At 41.5% G+C, this 16038-nt stretch overlaps 1 long non-coding RNA gene across 1 annotated transcript in view; it reads left to right on the top strand.

Moving 5' to 3' along the window:
* LOC308579312 overlaps nt 1-15744 on the top strand; it is a 205456-nt gene extending 189712 nt beyond the window's left edge. Inside the window, exons 3-4 of the long non-coding RNA XR_014004405.1 lie at nt 11173-11253; nt 15506-15744. This is a non-coding gene — a long non-coding RNA (uncharacterized lncRNA). The remainder of the gene's footprint in view (nt 1-11172; nt 11254-15505) is intronic.
* The last annotated feature ends 294 nt before the right edge of the window (nt 15745-16038 follow it).

Here is a 16038-nt window from a genome sequence, read left to right on the forward strand (position 1 = left end):
AATCTAATTTTTTCTTGATGCTTACTCACCATTGTGAATTATGTCTCCTCAAGCTGCTATTAGCTGCACAAGGGAAAATATACTTGCACCCAAATCCAGTCCATGCTGCAAAAACTCAGTGCTAGAGTGCACACATTGGATATCAAAGGTCAAGGTTCAATCCCTAGTGTCTCCTTTTGAGGTTAACAATGTAAAGAAAGCCCTGCTGGATGATGCCAAAGGCCCATCTAATCCAGAATCTTATTCTCACAATGGCCAAACATACCTGCAGGGTGCCCACATCCAGCTCCTCCCCATGTGTTCCCCAGAAACTTCTTTGTGTCTCTCTGTGTGGTTTTTTAATTAATTAACATAACTTATTTACCACAAATATTAAAATTGTCAATTAAAAATGGTTTAAACAAATAACTAATATGTTTAAAAGACAATTAAAATTAACAGTAGACTAAAAAGAGATTAAAACATCAGCACCTATGTGCCTGAATAGGCTTGCCTAAGCAATAAAGTTTTATACAGGCACCAGAAATGTTGGAGACCCAAAAGCAGGGTCTGAGCACCACAGTAGCCATCCAGAGCAACAGGTATTCAGAGACAAACTGAGTCCATCTAACCAGGGATGTAACTAGGGGGTGTCGAGGTGGGCCCCCGCCAGGCACAGGAGATTGGGGGGGGGGTGCAAAATCAGCTAAAAATATGTCCATAAATATAAATATTGATTATTGCCTCATAAGAAATGGTTTTAAATAGAGGGTGAATTGAATTGGGGGGGGGGGGTTGGAGGAGAGGCACAAAGAAGAGCTAATTTGTCCCTAGCTAGGTGGCACAGTCTGGACGGTTCTGCCAGGGGCACAAGATCACCTAGCTACGGCTCTGCATCTAGCCCAGTATTATTTACACTAACCAGCAGCGCCTATCCAGCGTTTCAGACAGGGATCTCTCCAGTGGCGTAGCGTGGGGGGTGCAGGGGGGGCCGGCCGCACCGGGCGCAACATCTGGGGGTTAGGGTTAGGGGGCGCAAATCCACGGGTTGGGGGGCGCAAATCCACGGGTTAGGGGGCGCAAATTATTTGCCTTGCCCCGGGTGCTGACAACCCATGCTACGCCACTGGATCTCTCCCAGTCCTATTTCAATATGCTGGGGATTGAACTGGGACCAGGGATAACACACAAAGCTATCAACCTTCCCTATGGTGCAATCTGCCTCTACGCCTGCACAATAATTCAATTGTGCAGCTCCTTGACAAAAAATAAAAATCACAAGGACCTTCAGAAACAAATCCCACTGTTGGATACGGTAGCAAAAAATAGTAATTCTGGAGGTTCAAAAACCATTCCAATGTTTTGAACATGATATTGTGAGCTGCAGGCTGAATAAAGTTTCCCTAACCTTGGTATGTAGGATGACAGCCTGAATCTGCAAGGCAGTATTGCTTGACACAAAGAACCCAGGATAGAGCACACACCGGTGGTTGGTGACCATTGGGTTTGGTAGGGCAGAAGCCAGAGAGGCCAAGAGTAGGTGGAGCCAGAGCCAGTGAGAGACAGAGCCAAGAGCCAATGACAAGAAGAGCCGACTATTTCTGGTTTTGTTTCCATCCACCTCCCGAATTATTTCTACAAGGGAAACATCAAGACTAAGGAGGAGGAACCTAACAGCCAAAGCCACCCCCTGAGCTGGACATAAGTAAGCAGGTAGGTGCTGGTTGAGGGCAGACTAAGGTTGCTGAGTCAGGGCGCCATTCATCCTTATTTACATGCCTCCACTGCAGGCTCAGCTGGCATCAGATATGTCACTCTTTTCACCCATTTTCTCTATACCTAGTTGGTTTTCAGAGAGATAGCAGATCTTGACAGTTGACATGTGGACTTAATACAGATTTATGAATGCTTTGTGTAAACAACACATTGTAGATATATCTCCTGGATGATCCACATTGTCTAAATTTATTGTGCATAGAAAATGGCAAGCGATTCTTATCATATGTCTGCCAAGTAGAGAACTCTTCAAAAATAAACAAAGAAGATACATTGAGGGGCAATTGAAGAGAGGGATGTCCTCCCCATATAGAACAGCTTTCCCCTTATTGCTTTTCATGACTTGGAAGTGATATGCTTGGCGTCAACCTTTTCTTTCCCATTTAAACTCTAGTGTCACCAAATATATCAGGATGAATAAACATATTTTGGTGGTCTTTCTGTTGAAGAGTTGTTAGAATTAGTGTTCCTAAACAACATCGAAAGTGATAGTTTTATGAAGTTGGCATGGGGCGCGTTGCTGAATCACTTTTAATATGGTAATGCTTGCAGTTTACAGTGCTGTTAAGTGCAGTTTGGCAGTTGAGTTTACATGAATATTTCATCCACTAAAGGCCATGAGTCCGTAATTATAAATAGACCTTCTCCGACAGAAGGAGACAGATGAGTCCATTGCCAGTAATTTTCCAAGCTAGCAATAAACTGGTTAAAGACCAAGAGCCAATATTTTCCAACTGGACAGAGACATTTGTAGATCACTTTTAAGAGTTGCACAATTTGGTATTAAATATATGTGTGTTGCTTGCAGTACTGATACAGGTTATTCTGACACTTGCTCTTTCATTTTGAAACCACCAATAGTTATTTGTAGACAGTGTCAAGTTACTGGCACCTAGAAGTACACTGTAGAAAACAAATAACCTATGTCAAGTCCTCCTTTTCAACCTTGGTGGCTTCCATTATTGTCAGTAGTCAGTTAATCAAGAGCATCAGGTCGGGACAGACTTGTGTCAATGCTGGAGGGGCATCTGAAACCATGTGGAAGTCATATTTCATCTGTACACAAGCTGGCAAATGTGGCAGGGCCAAAGAGCTGTAAGAATCCAAGCCATTCCTTCATTGGCCCTCTTCATGGTACTTACCTATCCATCCATCCAGCAGTGGTAAAGTAGGTACAGCAGTTTGTTATCTATGGAATGTTCGGCTCATGGACATAACCATACTAATTCATTACACCATACTAATTCAATGGGACAAGAATTTTATATTGAGTGGCACTGAATAATTAGGCAGGGTGGTCACAGTGGCAGGGTATTGTGGGAACATAGATTTACAAATGGAAAGTTGTACCCATCTAATTTCTACTTGGTGGAGATTCATTGAAATAGTGTCATGTCTATTAATTTCAGTGGGTTGTATGCTACTAAGTCCTGTTTGGAATAGACCCACTAACATGTGTAGTCCTAAATTAATTATGTCATGTAAATTGACTAAAATTTAATGCCCTCCTGGGTTCCTGGTGAGTACCTCGAGTCACTATTGTGATGAAAAGGGATTCTCTAGACTTGTTGCTCAGGGTTTTGGGACCTCTGGACCCAAAGACTTTTTATTCTTAACGGTTGATGTACTGATTTTATCTGCTGCTTGATTGTCTTATTACTGCATTAATTTTGTGAGTTTTATTTTGTTGTAAGCCACTTTGTGAAAGTTATCTCAAGGGTATGGTGTAAATGTCCAAATTAATGGGTAGTCATTTGCCAATATCTGTTATGGGTCACTGTGCTTATGAGATATGAAACTCGGTTTCTAATATCCATGACTGACAGTCTACCCTCTTCGACCACACTGCTACAAAAAATGAAGCATGGCTGGAATTGGGATATTGCTGCTGCTGCTTCTTCTTCTTCTTAAAAAAAGTAGAAAACATTTTTTGTGTTGGGGTAGAAATATCCTTGCTAAGATCCTGTCCATCAAAAGAAATAGAAACCATAGTGTCTTTCAGTTTTTAAAATGTGATGCTGTTGGTAACTAAAATTTGACACTAATATGCAAACTGTCAGAAAGTTGATAGATAGCAATAATATTCAAAGGCACTCAAGGGTCCTTGAGAAGTCTGATTTCTTTGGTCAAATTTTCCAGCTGAAATGCAATTGTAGGTTTCCTAAATCACTTAATTTGAGGGACATTAATAATGCTGCTGGCTATGATAAGATATCACAGAGCGATTGAGCTCTCTAGTTTATCTTCTTGCTGTTTCAACTTCTGTGAGTTATACACACCAAGACATATAAGTTTCTAAAAATTGAATCTGATTCTTTAATCAAAATCTCCAAGAGCAGCATCAACTTCCCCTGGTGTCATCTTGAACCACTGCTTTCAGAGTTCTGCCACAAGATCTGTTCAAAATTTAACATTCCAACACTTTTTGGGCTAATATTTGGAAGCCTATTAACAAAAAGAAATTAGGTATGGTTTTTATATGTAAAAATACAGAAGTATTTACAGATAAGGCAGGTGTGGACAACTGAAAAAAGTAATATTCAGCAAAGTTGTACAGTGGTACCTTGGGATGCAAATGAGATCTGTTCCGGAGCCCCGTTCGCATCCCGAACGGAACACAAGATGCGACGGCGCGTCTGCGCATGCGCGGGTCGCATTTCACCGCTTCCAAGCATGCGCATGATGTCATTTTGAGTGCCTGTGCATGCGCGGGCGGTGAAACCCAGAAGTAACGCACTCCGTTACTTCCAGGTTGCCGCAGAGTACAACTTGAATGCGCTCAACCGGAAGCACATTCAACTCGAGGTATGACTGTACTCAGAATAGAACCATTGAACTCAATTACTTAAGTAAATTGATTTCAATAAACCTAATCTGTATATGACTAACACTGGATAGCACCCCAGGTTTCTAGTTATATTACCATTCTGAAGTGTGTGTGTGTGCGCGCGCATGAGAGAGACTCCTGTCTTTCCCATATCAATATATTCAGTATTCAATCAAATAAATTTGAATTTCCACAACTGCAGGGAGGCCGAAACAATATGGAAATGAGTAGTCCCAGGGTTCCAAAGCCTCTTTTAATAATGAGGCAAGGCTAGGACAGAGGTACTGAGTTCAGGAGCTAGGACTCAGGAGCATAGTTAGCAACCCTGAAGCTGAGATAGGAGGAACATTTTGACAGTCATGGATCTTATAGCCTGGCTTAGAAAGTTAATACCAAAGTGCTGTCCTATGTCTGGATAGTTAAATGTCCAGTGCCAATTTATGCAGTCATTGGTTCCTTCTATGCAACAGGGTTTTGAGCTGCAGAAACGTCTTAGGAGAAAACTCCGGAAGGCTTTACTGATCCACTGAGATCCTTTAATCAGAGCCCAATGGCAGAGGCACCTCCTTGAGTTTCAGGGGATTGAGTTCAGATTCAAGTGTTGACAGATTTATTCCAGAAGGACTGGGGAGTGGATCCGTACCTTCCTCAGAGCTACTATTGCTCTAAGATTGTATATCTGAGAAGCTGCATTGCTCTTCTAAATGCAATAGACAACACAATGTTTGTGTGTGGTTCACTGAATGCTGGCTTATTCCTCTCAGCTATCTTAATAGGAAATGTAAACTTGCTGTGCAAGTGCATAATGTTTCTTAAAGAAAAAGAACAGCACCACGGCTGAGTTTGGTAAGGGCACTTAAAGGCTTGTTTGCCCTCTTAGAAGCTATGGAAAGACATGCTGAGGTGCTCTTTCAGGTGTTACTTCACTGCTAAGCAATAACTGCAGGCCATTCCCAGTTGGTGGGAAAGAGACAGCATGTCAGATAGCAAATAAAAGAAGGAAAGGTAGCCAATTCTCACCTTGTCAGAATCATGGTGACTTATTCTCGTGAAGACCACAGAAGTGAAGCAGCTCCTAATTATATTGGAGATCATTTCCTCACCCCTACAGTCTTGGATTTCACCCTCGATCTTATAATCCAGTACAAGACTAAAAATGTAAGGAGAGTTGGGGCTGGAAGAGGGGCTTTGTTCCTCATTCAGTCGAAACATGAAATGTTTACAGTGGGTGGTAGATACCAGGAAGACAAACTTCAGAAAGGGGTGCTCGGTTCCCAGACTGATTTTACAACCAATCCCTTTCCCTTAGCAAACTTCAGTTTCAAAGACTGTCTTGTGACTGTTTAAAGTGGCATGATGGTGCTTTAAATGTACAGTGTAGATGGGGCCTCACTTTATTATTAAATATTTATTTATATTCTGACTTTTTCCCTGATGGGACTCAATATGGCTTACAGAGAAAAACAATAATCAATAAAAAGAAAAGGAAAAGGAAAATCAATAATTAAAAACAATTAAATGTTAACAGAATCAAACCTATATACGGTATTTTTCGCTCCATAAGACACACTTTTTTTCCTCTTGAAATCTAAGGGGGGAAGTCTGTGTGTCTTATGGAGCAAATGTGTGGTCCCTGGGGCTGGGGGGGGGGACCTGGGCTTTCCCCAACAGTCTGACAAGCTCGCAGCCTTTCCACTGCTCCCCGACCTGCTCTTTGGGGCTGGCGGTGGGGGAAAGCCGGGCTTCCCCCCGCCAGCCCCAAAGAGCAGGTTGAAAGGAACCCGAAGCCTCCGGAGCACAGCGGGAACTCTCACCGCCCTCCAGAGGCTTTGGGTTGCCTTCACTGAATGCACTGAATGCATCTTGTTTTAGAGGGAGAGAACAAGGGGGAAAAAATCTCCCCCTCTCTGCGCAGCGCCCCTTCAGCGAAGCGGCAGGAGAAATGGAAGGGGCTCCGTTTCTCCTGCTGCTTCACTGAAGGGGCGCTGCGCAGAGAGGGGGAGATTTTTTTTTCTTGCTCTCCCCCTCTAAAACAAGGTGCGTCCTAAGGTCGGGTGCGTCCTATAGAGCGAAAAATACGGTACATATATAAAATCTGTTTAGAACATACAAATGAGTACAATATAAACAGCGTGGCGCCAGCTCTTTCATTAAAAGCAGTTGGAACAAGAAGGTCTTCACCTGCCAGCAAAAGGACAGCAAGGAGGGAGCCAGTCTAGCTTCTCTAGGGAGAGAATTCCAGAGTCTGGGAGCAGCCACCAAGAAGGTCCTTTTTTTCCTTTCCTTTTTTTTCTTTTTTTGCTTTAGAGCTCTGCCAGACAGCTGCTGCTAGCCATTCAAAACTTGAGTAATGAGTCTGTAACTGTGTGATGAGTCAACACTTATTCCACCAGTGTAGGCTCAAGGCACATGGGAGACATTTATTCCACAGCCCCAATCAATCGGCCCCTGAGTCTTGTTCTTCAGTGCAGTTCATGACAGGCCCAGCTCAGGTAGTGTCTCCTGTGTTGAGAGAAGCCTCTTTTATCTAGGGGAAGCCTCCGTTAAAAGGAAGGGGGAGACAAATCTTGCTAACTTCCCTCCCTCATGTCATCTCCCACACAGTTCTGACAGGTCCCCCAACTCTCTGGAGAAGGAGGGGCAGAAGGGGGGGTATTAGCTGGAGGGGCAATTGCCAGAATCTGTTTCCCTTTTGTTCTGTAAATACAGCCATCCAATGGATGACAGAGTCTTCCATCACTCTGAGGAATACCAGTGAATACAATATCTTTTGGTGTCTTCTTCAAAAATGCTTGATTTCTTGCTTTAAAGGCAGTAAATATTTAATGAGTATCCGGTGTTATTTATTATTATATTTAATGAGTGTCCAGTGTTATTTATTATTATTAAATGTTATTTATTATATTATTATTATTATTATTATTATTATTATTATTATTATTATTATTATTATTATTATTATTTAAATTATTATTTATTATTAAATGATCTGGTAAAAAGAAAAATACTCCTCTAGTCTCTGCCAAAGCAACACAGAAATAAGTTTTAAATGGGAAAGGGCACCATTACATTGCAGCTACTTATCAGAAAATTAGTGCAATTAAAAGTGGTGTTTAAAGGAATGAAATGTGATTACTTAACCAAAACCATTAGGTGAAAAGTGCAGGAAAGTGGGTTTCAGCTAAACATCGGACTGTGGTTAAAGCAGCAAAATTCTAATGACGCTTGAGCAATTTGCTGTTTGTGAATTCCAATACTAACGAACTGTAAATTGTTTTAACTGACTATTACTTTATTATTACATTGTTGTAAGTCATCCTGAGACCTTATAGTGAAGGGTGGGAATGTAATTATTATCATTATTAAGCTGATCTGACTACAACTCTGAGCATAATGCGTAGGTCAGAAAGGAGCTGTCCATAACATATCACATTTCTCCAAATGTTGTGATGCAGTTCCTGGTTACAAAGTGTATCAACATGTTTTAAGAATCTATTATTTTGAGATGATTTTTGTTTAGAAATGCATATGGTGAGGTGGGGAAAATGCCTATTTAAATGTGAGTGCCTGTGTGGATGCCTATTTAAATATAAACGTGAATGCTTGTGTGGGTTGTTGTTGTTGTTTTAAAAAAAATCAGATTAATATAGAAATGGGAAGGGATGGGTTTGCTTTTTAAAAACTGAAAATTGCACAGATGTGTAATAGACTGATTCATTCATCCCTGCAAAATTCCTTTTACAATTTCTATACACTATTATCAAAATGGGAACATTAATACATTAATGGTGGTGCTGACAGCAGCAGAAGAAATATGAAGCCTCTAACACAACATTTTGTGATTTGAACAGGTATTCCATCAACAGCATCTTGAGCGCTGGCTTTTATCAACCTATTCGCGAGGACACATTTCCAAGTTATTTTGTCCAACTGTGTGATTTTCATTAACTTATGACACCTCTGACCAGGAGCTTTGTTTAAATGTCCCAATGTCAAATGTCTTGAGCTTTGTTTAAATGTCCCAATAGCTCCTTCTCAACAGTTACACCTCCAACTAACCATCCTTCGAGAAAAGAGGGGAGAAAATATCTCCCTCTTTCTGTGTGACTTAATAAGAAAGAATGTATGAACTACATTAGGTATAACTGAAAAGCAATTCAGACAGAAGGTGATTGTGGACTTGAGAAGGTCTTGCTTGAATTCCCTTTGTAAATGAACCTCTTTATCACACTTTTTTATTCTGGATAGAAGCCATAATCTGTATTGCTGACATCATCAAACACATATATTCAGTATGGCTAGCTTGCCTTCCATCTGTCATACTTGTGAATTTATTCTTGGTAACCTAAGGGATAAAGTCATTGCAATGGAAATACCGTAAGATCACACTCTTGACTTCAGGCTCCTTATCCTTCATGGATCCCACTTAAGGAATGCCAAAATGTAAAGTGTAGGATCCCCTAATTTTAATGTGCCTGTGTTGAATTGCCAATTATTAAAATTGTTCAGCATTTGGGAGTGGGGCAATGAAACCTTTCATTGATTATAGTCACAAATTAAAATCCCACCTCGTTTGCATTGTGAAATTAATTGGGAAGGGGGACAAAAAGGAAAGGCTATTATGGAAGTGATGGAGGGCACTTGAAGTGCCCAGTGGCTACTACTAACAATGATTGTATGTTATTTACAGGGTCAAAGATAGCTTGTCTTTGACTGCCAGTTGCTGGGGAACAATAGCAAGAGCACATTGTACTGACCTCCTACTTCTGGGCTTCCCATCTGTCTAGCCTCTGTGGGGGCAGAATGCTGAATTAGATAGACCTTTGATTTGGTCCTACTGGGTTTTTCTTGTGCTCAAGCTCTTCCTATAGCCTGTGGTCGAGCCGTGTTCAACTCACATCTCTCCATAAGCAATTAAAGTGAGAGCTCACTTTTAAAAGCTCCCCTTTTTATTACTCACAGCATCCTCAAGTATAATTGTAACAGAGGATGGTGATGATAGATAGTTAAAGAATTATGCACACAGCAGATGTTTCCAGACAATCTGAAAAATCCCTAGCAGACATGTCATAGTGGGTTGCTGAAACATAATTCTCTATGCTATGTGTAGGAACTTTGGGTTTGCTGTTCCACCATTTATGCTCTAGACAGCTAGCTGGTGATGAGGCCACAACTTTTTCTGTCTTTGTCTATCTCTCTCTGTTCATCAGAGCCAAATAATGGGTTCTTGTTCAGTGTCTGAATATGGATACCACTTTGTGCATCCTTTTACACTTTACAAATCATTATGTAAGCCAGTCCATGTGGAAGGTTTTGATTTTTAAAAAACTGTGAATATATGGTTACAAAGTAAGAAGCAGATTTGCCATCAGATGGAAGCTGTTTGACCCACTTACCGGAATATTTCAGATTACGTGTACATTGTCTAAAGGTGAACACTAATGCCAGTCTCTGGTCTGTTTCTGAGTCTGTTTGCAATTCAAGTTGCCATCCATTATCTTCAAAGCCTTAAGTAGTTGGTGTCAACATATTGAGGCTCACCTCCAACCGTGTGTTCCTACCCACCTACTCAGATCTTCAACGCAGGCCCTGTTCTGAGCCTCACCAATGCATGGTTTGTTGGCAGGCAGGACAGAGTACCTCAGTTATAGCACCCAGAATGCTTCCAGGTGACCTGTTTATTGAGCATTCATCCTGATTTGTTTATAGGGAGATTAAATGATGTTGGCTATTTAGTAAGTATTTGTCATGAAAATATTTATTTATTTGCAGGGCTATTAGATGATGTTGGCTATATAATGAGCATTCCTTCTGATTTGTTTGCAAGGAGGTTAGATTATGTTGCTTCATAACATAGGTAATCCCACATTTTGCAATGCATTTTCCCTTCACTTTCCTTACCACAACAAATATAAACTTTTGAGCAAGTAGTTTTGTTGCAGAGGACCTCCCAATCACCAATAATTCTACAGCCTGAATTTTCTGGTTTTGACTGAATCCCATCTGAATGTAGCAAGTCTGGAAGTGTCCTCAGACTATGGAATTCTGATCTGGAAGATTCATCTGACCCCTTCCCTGATTATCTTGCCAGGAAGGGGAACATGTGACCCTCCAAATATTGTTCAATTCCCATCTTCCCTGGCCATTAGCCATGCTGGTTGTGGCTGATGGGAGTTGGAAACCGCTGGTATCTGGAGGGTCACAGCATGGAAGTCGGACTGTCTACTCCCTCTTTTTCTAAATAAACACAAAATAAGCTGTTATCATTTGTGCCACCTAAATATATGTGTACATTGCCTAACATTTAGATATACATCCCAAACTTGGTATCCTCCAGATGTTTGACTGACCTTGTAATTCAAAACATTTGGAGGGCATCAGGGTGGAGGAGGCTGACTTAGACTGCAATCCTAACTTCATTTACCAGGGATAAGCCCCAATGAATTCAACAGAGTTTGCTACTGACCCACTTGTTGTAGAATCAAACTACTTTGCAAATTCTCACTTTACAGTGTTGAAAGATGCTTTGAAAGCAATCTGGTACTATAGAGTCTCTCTCAACATGTCATTTTCATTGTTATGTTCTTCAGGAAAAAGAGTTTCTGTCTCTGAAGCTGGATCTGAAGTTGAAGCAGGTTGGAAATTAATACCCGAAAGCACAATGAAAAGAGGTAACCTTAAATTTACCAATATAAGGTCAGGATTTGAAATGGTTGAAAGCTTGAGGGGGAGAGATAACAGGAGACACACACACACACACACACACACACTGCATTCATTGATCTCAATATGTGCTGTGTTGTTGTTGGTGATGCAGATACAGGCATAAGTATATTGTTATCAGCTTCCTAAACAGTATTTCTATAACACAGCTATAAGATTTTTCCCACTTAAACGTATCCTTGAGACGATACTTCCACAATGACATCAAGACAAATTAATAGAATGATTATACAATGCCTTATGCTTTTTCCTTTAGCTTATACTTGAGTGTCATTGTCACCTATGATTGACAGCCTCTTTGGGTGCATTGTATACAGTAGCAGTGCATGGTGAAGTAGGGCAGCGTTTTATTTTATTGCTCTTGCTTCCTGAATAAAAAGTATGGTGATGGCGAAGCCAATGCAACATGGTTGCACAAGTGGGACAGCCACTGTCAATCAGATAGTACAGCAAGTGCAGCTACATGCCCCTCCCCGCTGCCACCCCAGTCCAGGCAAACAGCGGTGACACAGGTGTTGAGAGGGTGGCATCATTCTACCAAATGCACCAAATGCATGACTGAATGGACTTCCTTCAGCAGTACTGGATGCAGTGGTGGAGCGTATGCTTCTGCCACCCTGGGTGCATTCGCAGGGAGCCCCCCCAAGGGGCGCAAGGCATGGAAAAAGCCCACTGCAGCTTGCCACAGCCCAGTAGAGGAGAGGGGCAGCAGCTCTCTGTTGCCAACTTTCCACTCTGCCCCCAGGTCAGAAATGACCTGGGAGTGGAGCTGCAGTTGGATACAAGGAAGCTGCCTCAACAGCTCCCTCACACGCCGAAGCCAGGCTCTGATGGTGGGGGCACCTGGTTGCTCCACCTCCAAAAAATGCACTCAGGGCAATGGCCCCTTTAGTACCCCCCCACACACACTATGCCACTGGCTGGAAGGTCATTGTAAGAGAATCCCATTGCAAAACCAGATGTGTACACGACATAGAGAGAGCGATTCAGGTAGGCCGTGTTGGCCTGATGCATCAAAATAAATAAATAAATTTAAAAATTGTCCAGTAGCACCTTAGAGACCAACTAAGTTTGTTCTGGGTATAAGCTTTCGTATGCATGCACACTTCTTCAGATACCAGATAGAGAGAAACAGAAGTGCTGGAACTGTTGCTCATGTATCATCATTTTGCTCTTGGTACAGAGCGAGTAACTTCAAGAGTTAATTACTCCATTCTTACTTATAGTTTATTAGGTGGCTAATCTGAAAATTCTGATTGAGCTTGGTAATTTTAGTTTCTCAGTAGTGTTCTTCCACTTGTATTTTTACTCAGATTGCAGTGACTAGTGTTTTAATTTCGTTTGGCAATTTTACCTGTTTAGTTGTTTGAGTATGTATTGTTTCTTCTAAATCACATTTCAAAGGCCAGTGGCTGATGCAAAGAAGTACCATATTTTTTGCTCTATAAGACTCACTTTTTCCCTCCTAAAAAGTAAGGGAAAATGTGTGTCCGTCTTATGGAGCGAATGCAGGCTGCGCAGCTATCCCAGAAGTCAGAACAGCAAGAGGGATTGCTGCTTTCACCTCTTGCTGTTCTGGCTTCTGAGATTCAGATTTTTTTTTTTCTTGTTTTCCTCCTCCAAAAACTACCCTAGGTGCGTCTTGTGGTCTGGTGCGTCTTATAGAGCAAAAAATACAGTACCTGCCTGCCTACTGTACTTACCTGCCTATCCAGCTATCTATCTACGACCAGCTGCCTCCAGGGTCCAATACCATGCTATCATCTTCAGACCAGTAATTTCCAGCAGATAAAGTAAAATGGGGAAGAGAAAGGTCCTACTCACAGCCCATTGTTGCCCACTCATATTCCATGATTGTGGGGAAAAAAATCTGAACCACTAACATTAAGAAAGAAAGCAAAACAGCATAACATTCACAATGTGACTTCAGGTCTCTAGCAGCAGCAGCAGCAGCCATGCTGCTCATGATCCGCTTTGGGGATTGCACCCCATACAGCTCACATCCATAAAAATGGTTTGCTCCACCGTGTTCTTCCAGGAGAGAGGGGGAGTCGAGATTTTTCTGAGTTTTCTGCGGATCTCCTGTCTAATGAGATAAGAAAGCCTTCAAGTCTCCAGTTTTTATTTTCTCTAATGATTGTTGTTGTTGTTGTTTTGTCTTGTTTTTTGTTTGTTTTATTAATGACTGTCTTTGCTTCTTTTCTTTTCTTCCTGTGGAAGTGATGATGGCACCATGTGCTGTTCCCATTAGTTCCAAGGGATGAACAATAAAGGGGAAGCCAGGAGAGAGATGGCTAACTGTTGCAGGTTGATGAAATTTCCCCCTTGGCAGTCGTAACACTGAGGCATCATATTGCCCAGTGTTTCATCGTTTGACATGCAGGCATTGCAATGTGATCTTGGCAGTAGAATGATGAAAATGATAAAAAGGAGCCTGATCTTAGCTTCCTAGAAGATAACTACCAAGCTTCTCCAAATGTTTATAAAGCTTGTCCAATAGTCAGGATGTGTGCCTTTGATTTTTCTTTTTCCTTTAATGAGATATGCTTACCATTCCTAATCATTATTGCATGTGTTACAAAGATTTAACTGTAACCATGATGAAAGAGTAACTTTTTGCTGGACTTGCACTTTAGTTAGGAAGGCAATGGGAGCTGAAGTTTTTCTATCTTCATACAGAGTGTTTGCTCCTTTTTATAAAGTTAGCTATTCAAAAATACCACACAGAAAGTCAATGGGGACCGTGAAGAATCTAATAAACAGTGGACGTTATTGCTGGAAATAGCAATACAATCTATAGTAACAGGAATGCATAAAAGTGTGTACTGTATGATATAAATTGCAACAATGCTACATAAAAACACATGCGAGAGAGACTCATATTGTAGTCAAAAGGCCACTGAATGACCTGAATATACAGAATTCCCCTATGAAGCTGAATCTTAGATGAGAATATTGTGGGATTGCTTTTATACACACACACACACACACACACACACACACACACACAACCTTGACAGATTAGAGAACTGGGCCAAAACAAACAAGATGAACTTTAACAGGGAGAAATGTAAAGTATTGCACTTCGGCAAAAAAAAATGAGAGGCACAAATACAAGATGGGTGACACCTGGCTTGAGAGCAGTACATGTGAAAAGGATCTAGGAGTCTTGGTTGACCACAAACTTGACATGAGCCAACAGTGTGACGCGGCAGCTAAAAAAGCCAATGCAATTCTGGGCTGCATCAATAGGAGTATAGCATCTAGATCAAGGGAAGTAATAGTGCCACTGTATTCTGCTCTGGTCAGACCTCACCTGGAGTACTGTGTCCAGTTCTGGGCACCACAGTTCAAGAAAGACACTGACAAACTGGAACGTGTCCAGAGGAGGGCAACCAAAATGGTCAAAGGCCTGGAAACGATGCCTTATGAGGAACGGCTAAGGGAGCTGGGCATGTTTAGCCTGGAGAAGAGGAGGTTAAGGGTGATATGATAGCCATGTTCAAATATATAAAAGGATGTCACATAGAGGAGGGAGAAAGGTTGTTTTCTGCTGCTCCAGAGAAGCGGACACGGAGCAATGGATCCAAACTACAAGAAAGAAGATTCCACCTAAACATTAGGAAGAACTTCCTGACAGTAAGAGCTGTTTGACAGTGGAATTTGCTGCCAAGGAGTGTGGTGGAGTCTCCTTCTTTGGAGGTCTTTAAGCAGAGGCTTGACAACCATATGTCAGGAGTGCTCTGATGGTGTTTCCTGCTTGGCAGGGGGTTGGACTTAATGGCCCTTGTGGTCTATTCCAACTCTATGATTCTATGATAAATATACATACATATACACAGTGGTAACTTGGTTTGCAGCCGTTTTGGATTACAACCATGTCAAACCTGGAAGTGTGTGTTCCTTTTTTTGGATTACAACCTTTTTTATTATTATGACCCCTTTTTGGGGGTGGGGAGGCCCCATTGGCAAAAGCGTGTCTTGGGTTACAACCTGTTTTGGTTTACAACCGGACCTCCAGAACGGATTATGGTTGCAAACCAAGGTACCACTGTACAGTGAATGTTATTGGAAATAGCAATAGTATTTTTTTACGTTGTTTATGGGCCTCATAGACTCTTTCTGTATATTGTATATTGGTGGGGGGAGGATCTCCTTTTTTCTTTGTGTATAAAGTTTACTACATATTTTTCTTTCCAGTGTTGCCTCCAGAGACTCCTCAAATCCCTGCAAGCCCTTCAGTCCTGGGCTAGCCAGTGTCCATGCTCCATGTCTGGAGTAATCAACATGGTATTTTCCAGTTATTGTGGACAACAAATCCCATTAGCCTTATCCAGGAAGGCCAGTTGTCAAAGATGTTCAGAGCTGCAGTCCAGCAACCTCTGGAGGGTACCATGTCAACTACCCCTCCTTTGTTCAGCAGCTTGAGAAAACTTTGGTATCTTTACAGGTATTTAGTATTCTTAGAAACTTCAGCATCAATTGTAGAAAGCAAGCCAAGGAATTGGAAATACAAAGTTAGTCAAGGAAATACAATTTGTTCCTTAATATATATGAACCAGCGCGCAATATTCAGTGAAAGCAGAAGGCTAAGATAATGTCTCACATAAATAGACCATGGCATAAACCTTCCAAATATAGGCAAGAGGTGAATATATTTGATGAAACACTTTACAGGAGACGAAAAAGCAAGCCATGTGTTGTGGTTAAAAGGTTGAGGAATTCCACATGCT

Source organism: Podarcis bocagei (assembly GCF_964188305.1).
Source record: "Podarcis bocagei genome assembly, chromosome: Z".
In the NCBI taxonomy this organism is placed as follows: Eukaryota; Metazoa; Chordata; class Lepidosauria; order Squamata; family Lacertidae; genus Podarcis; species Podarcis bocagei.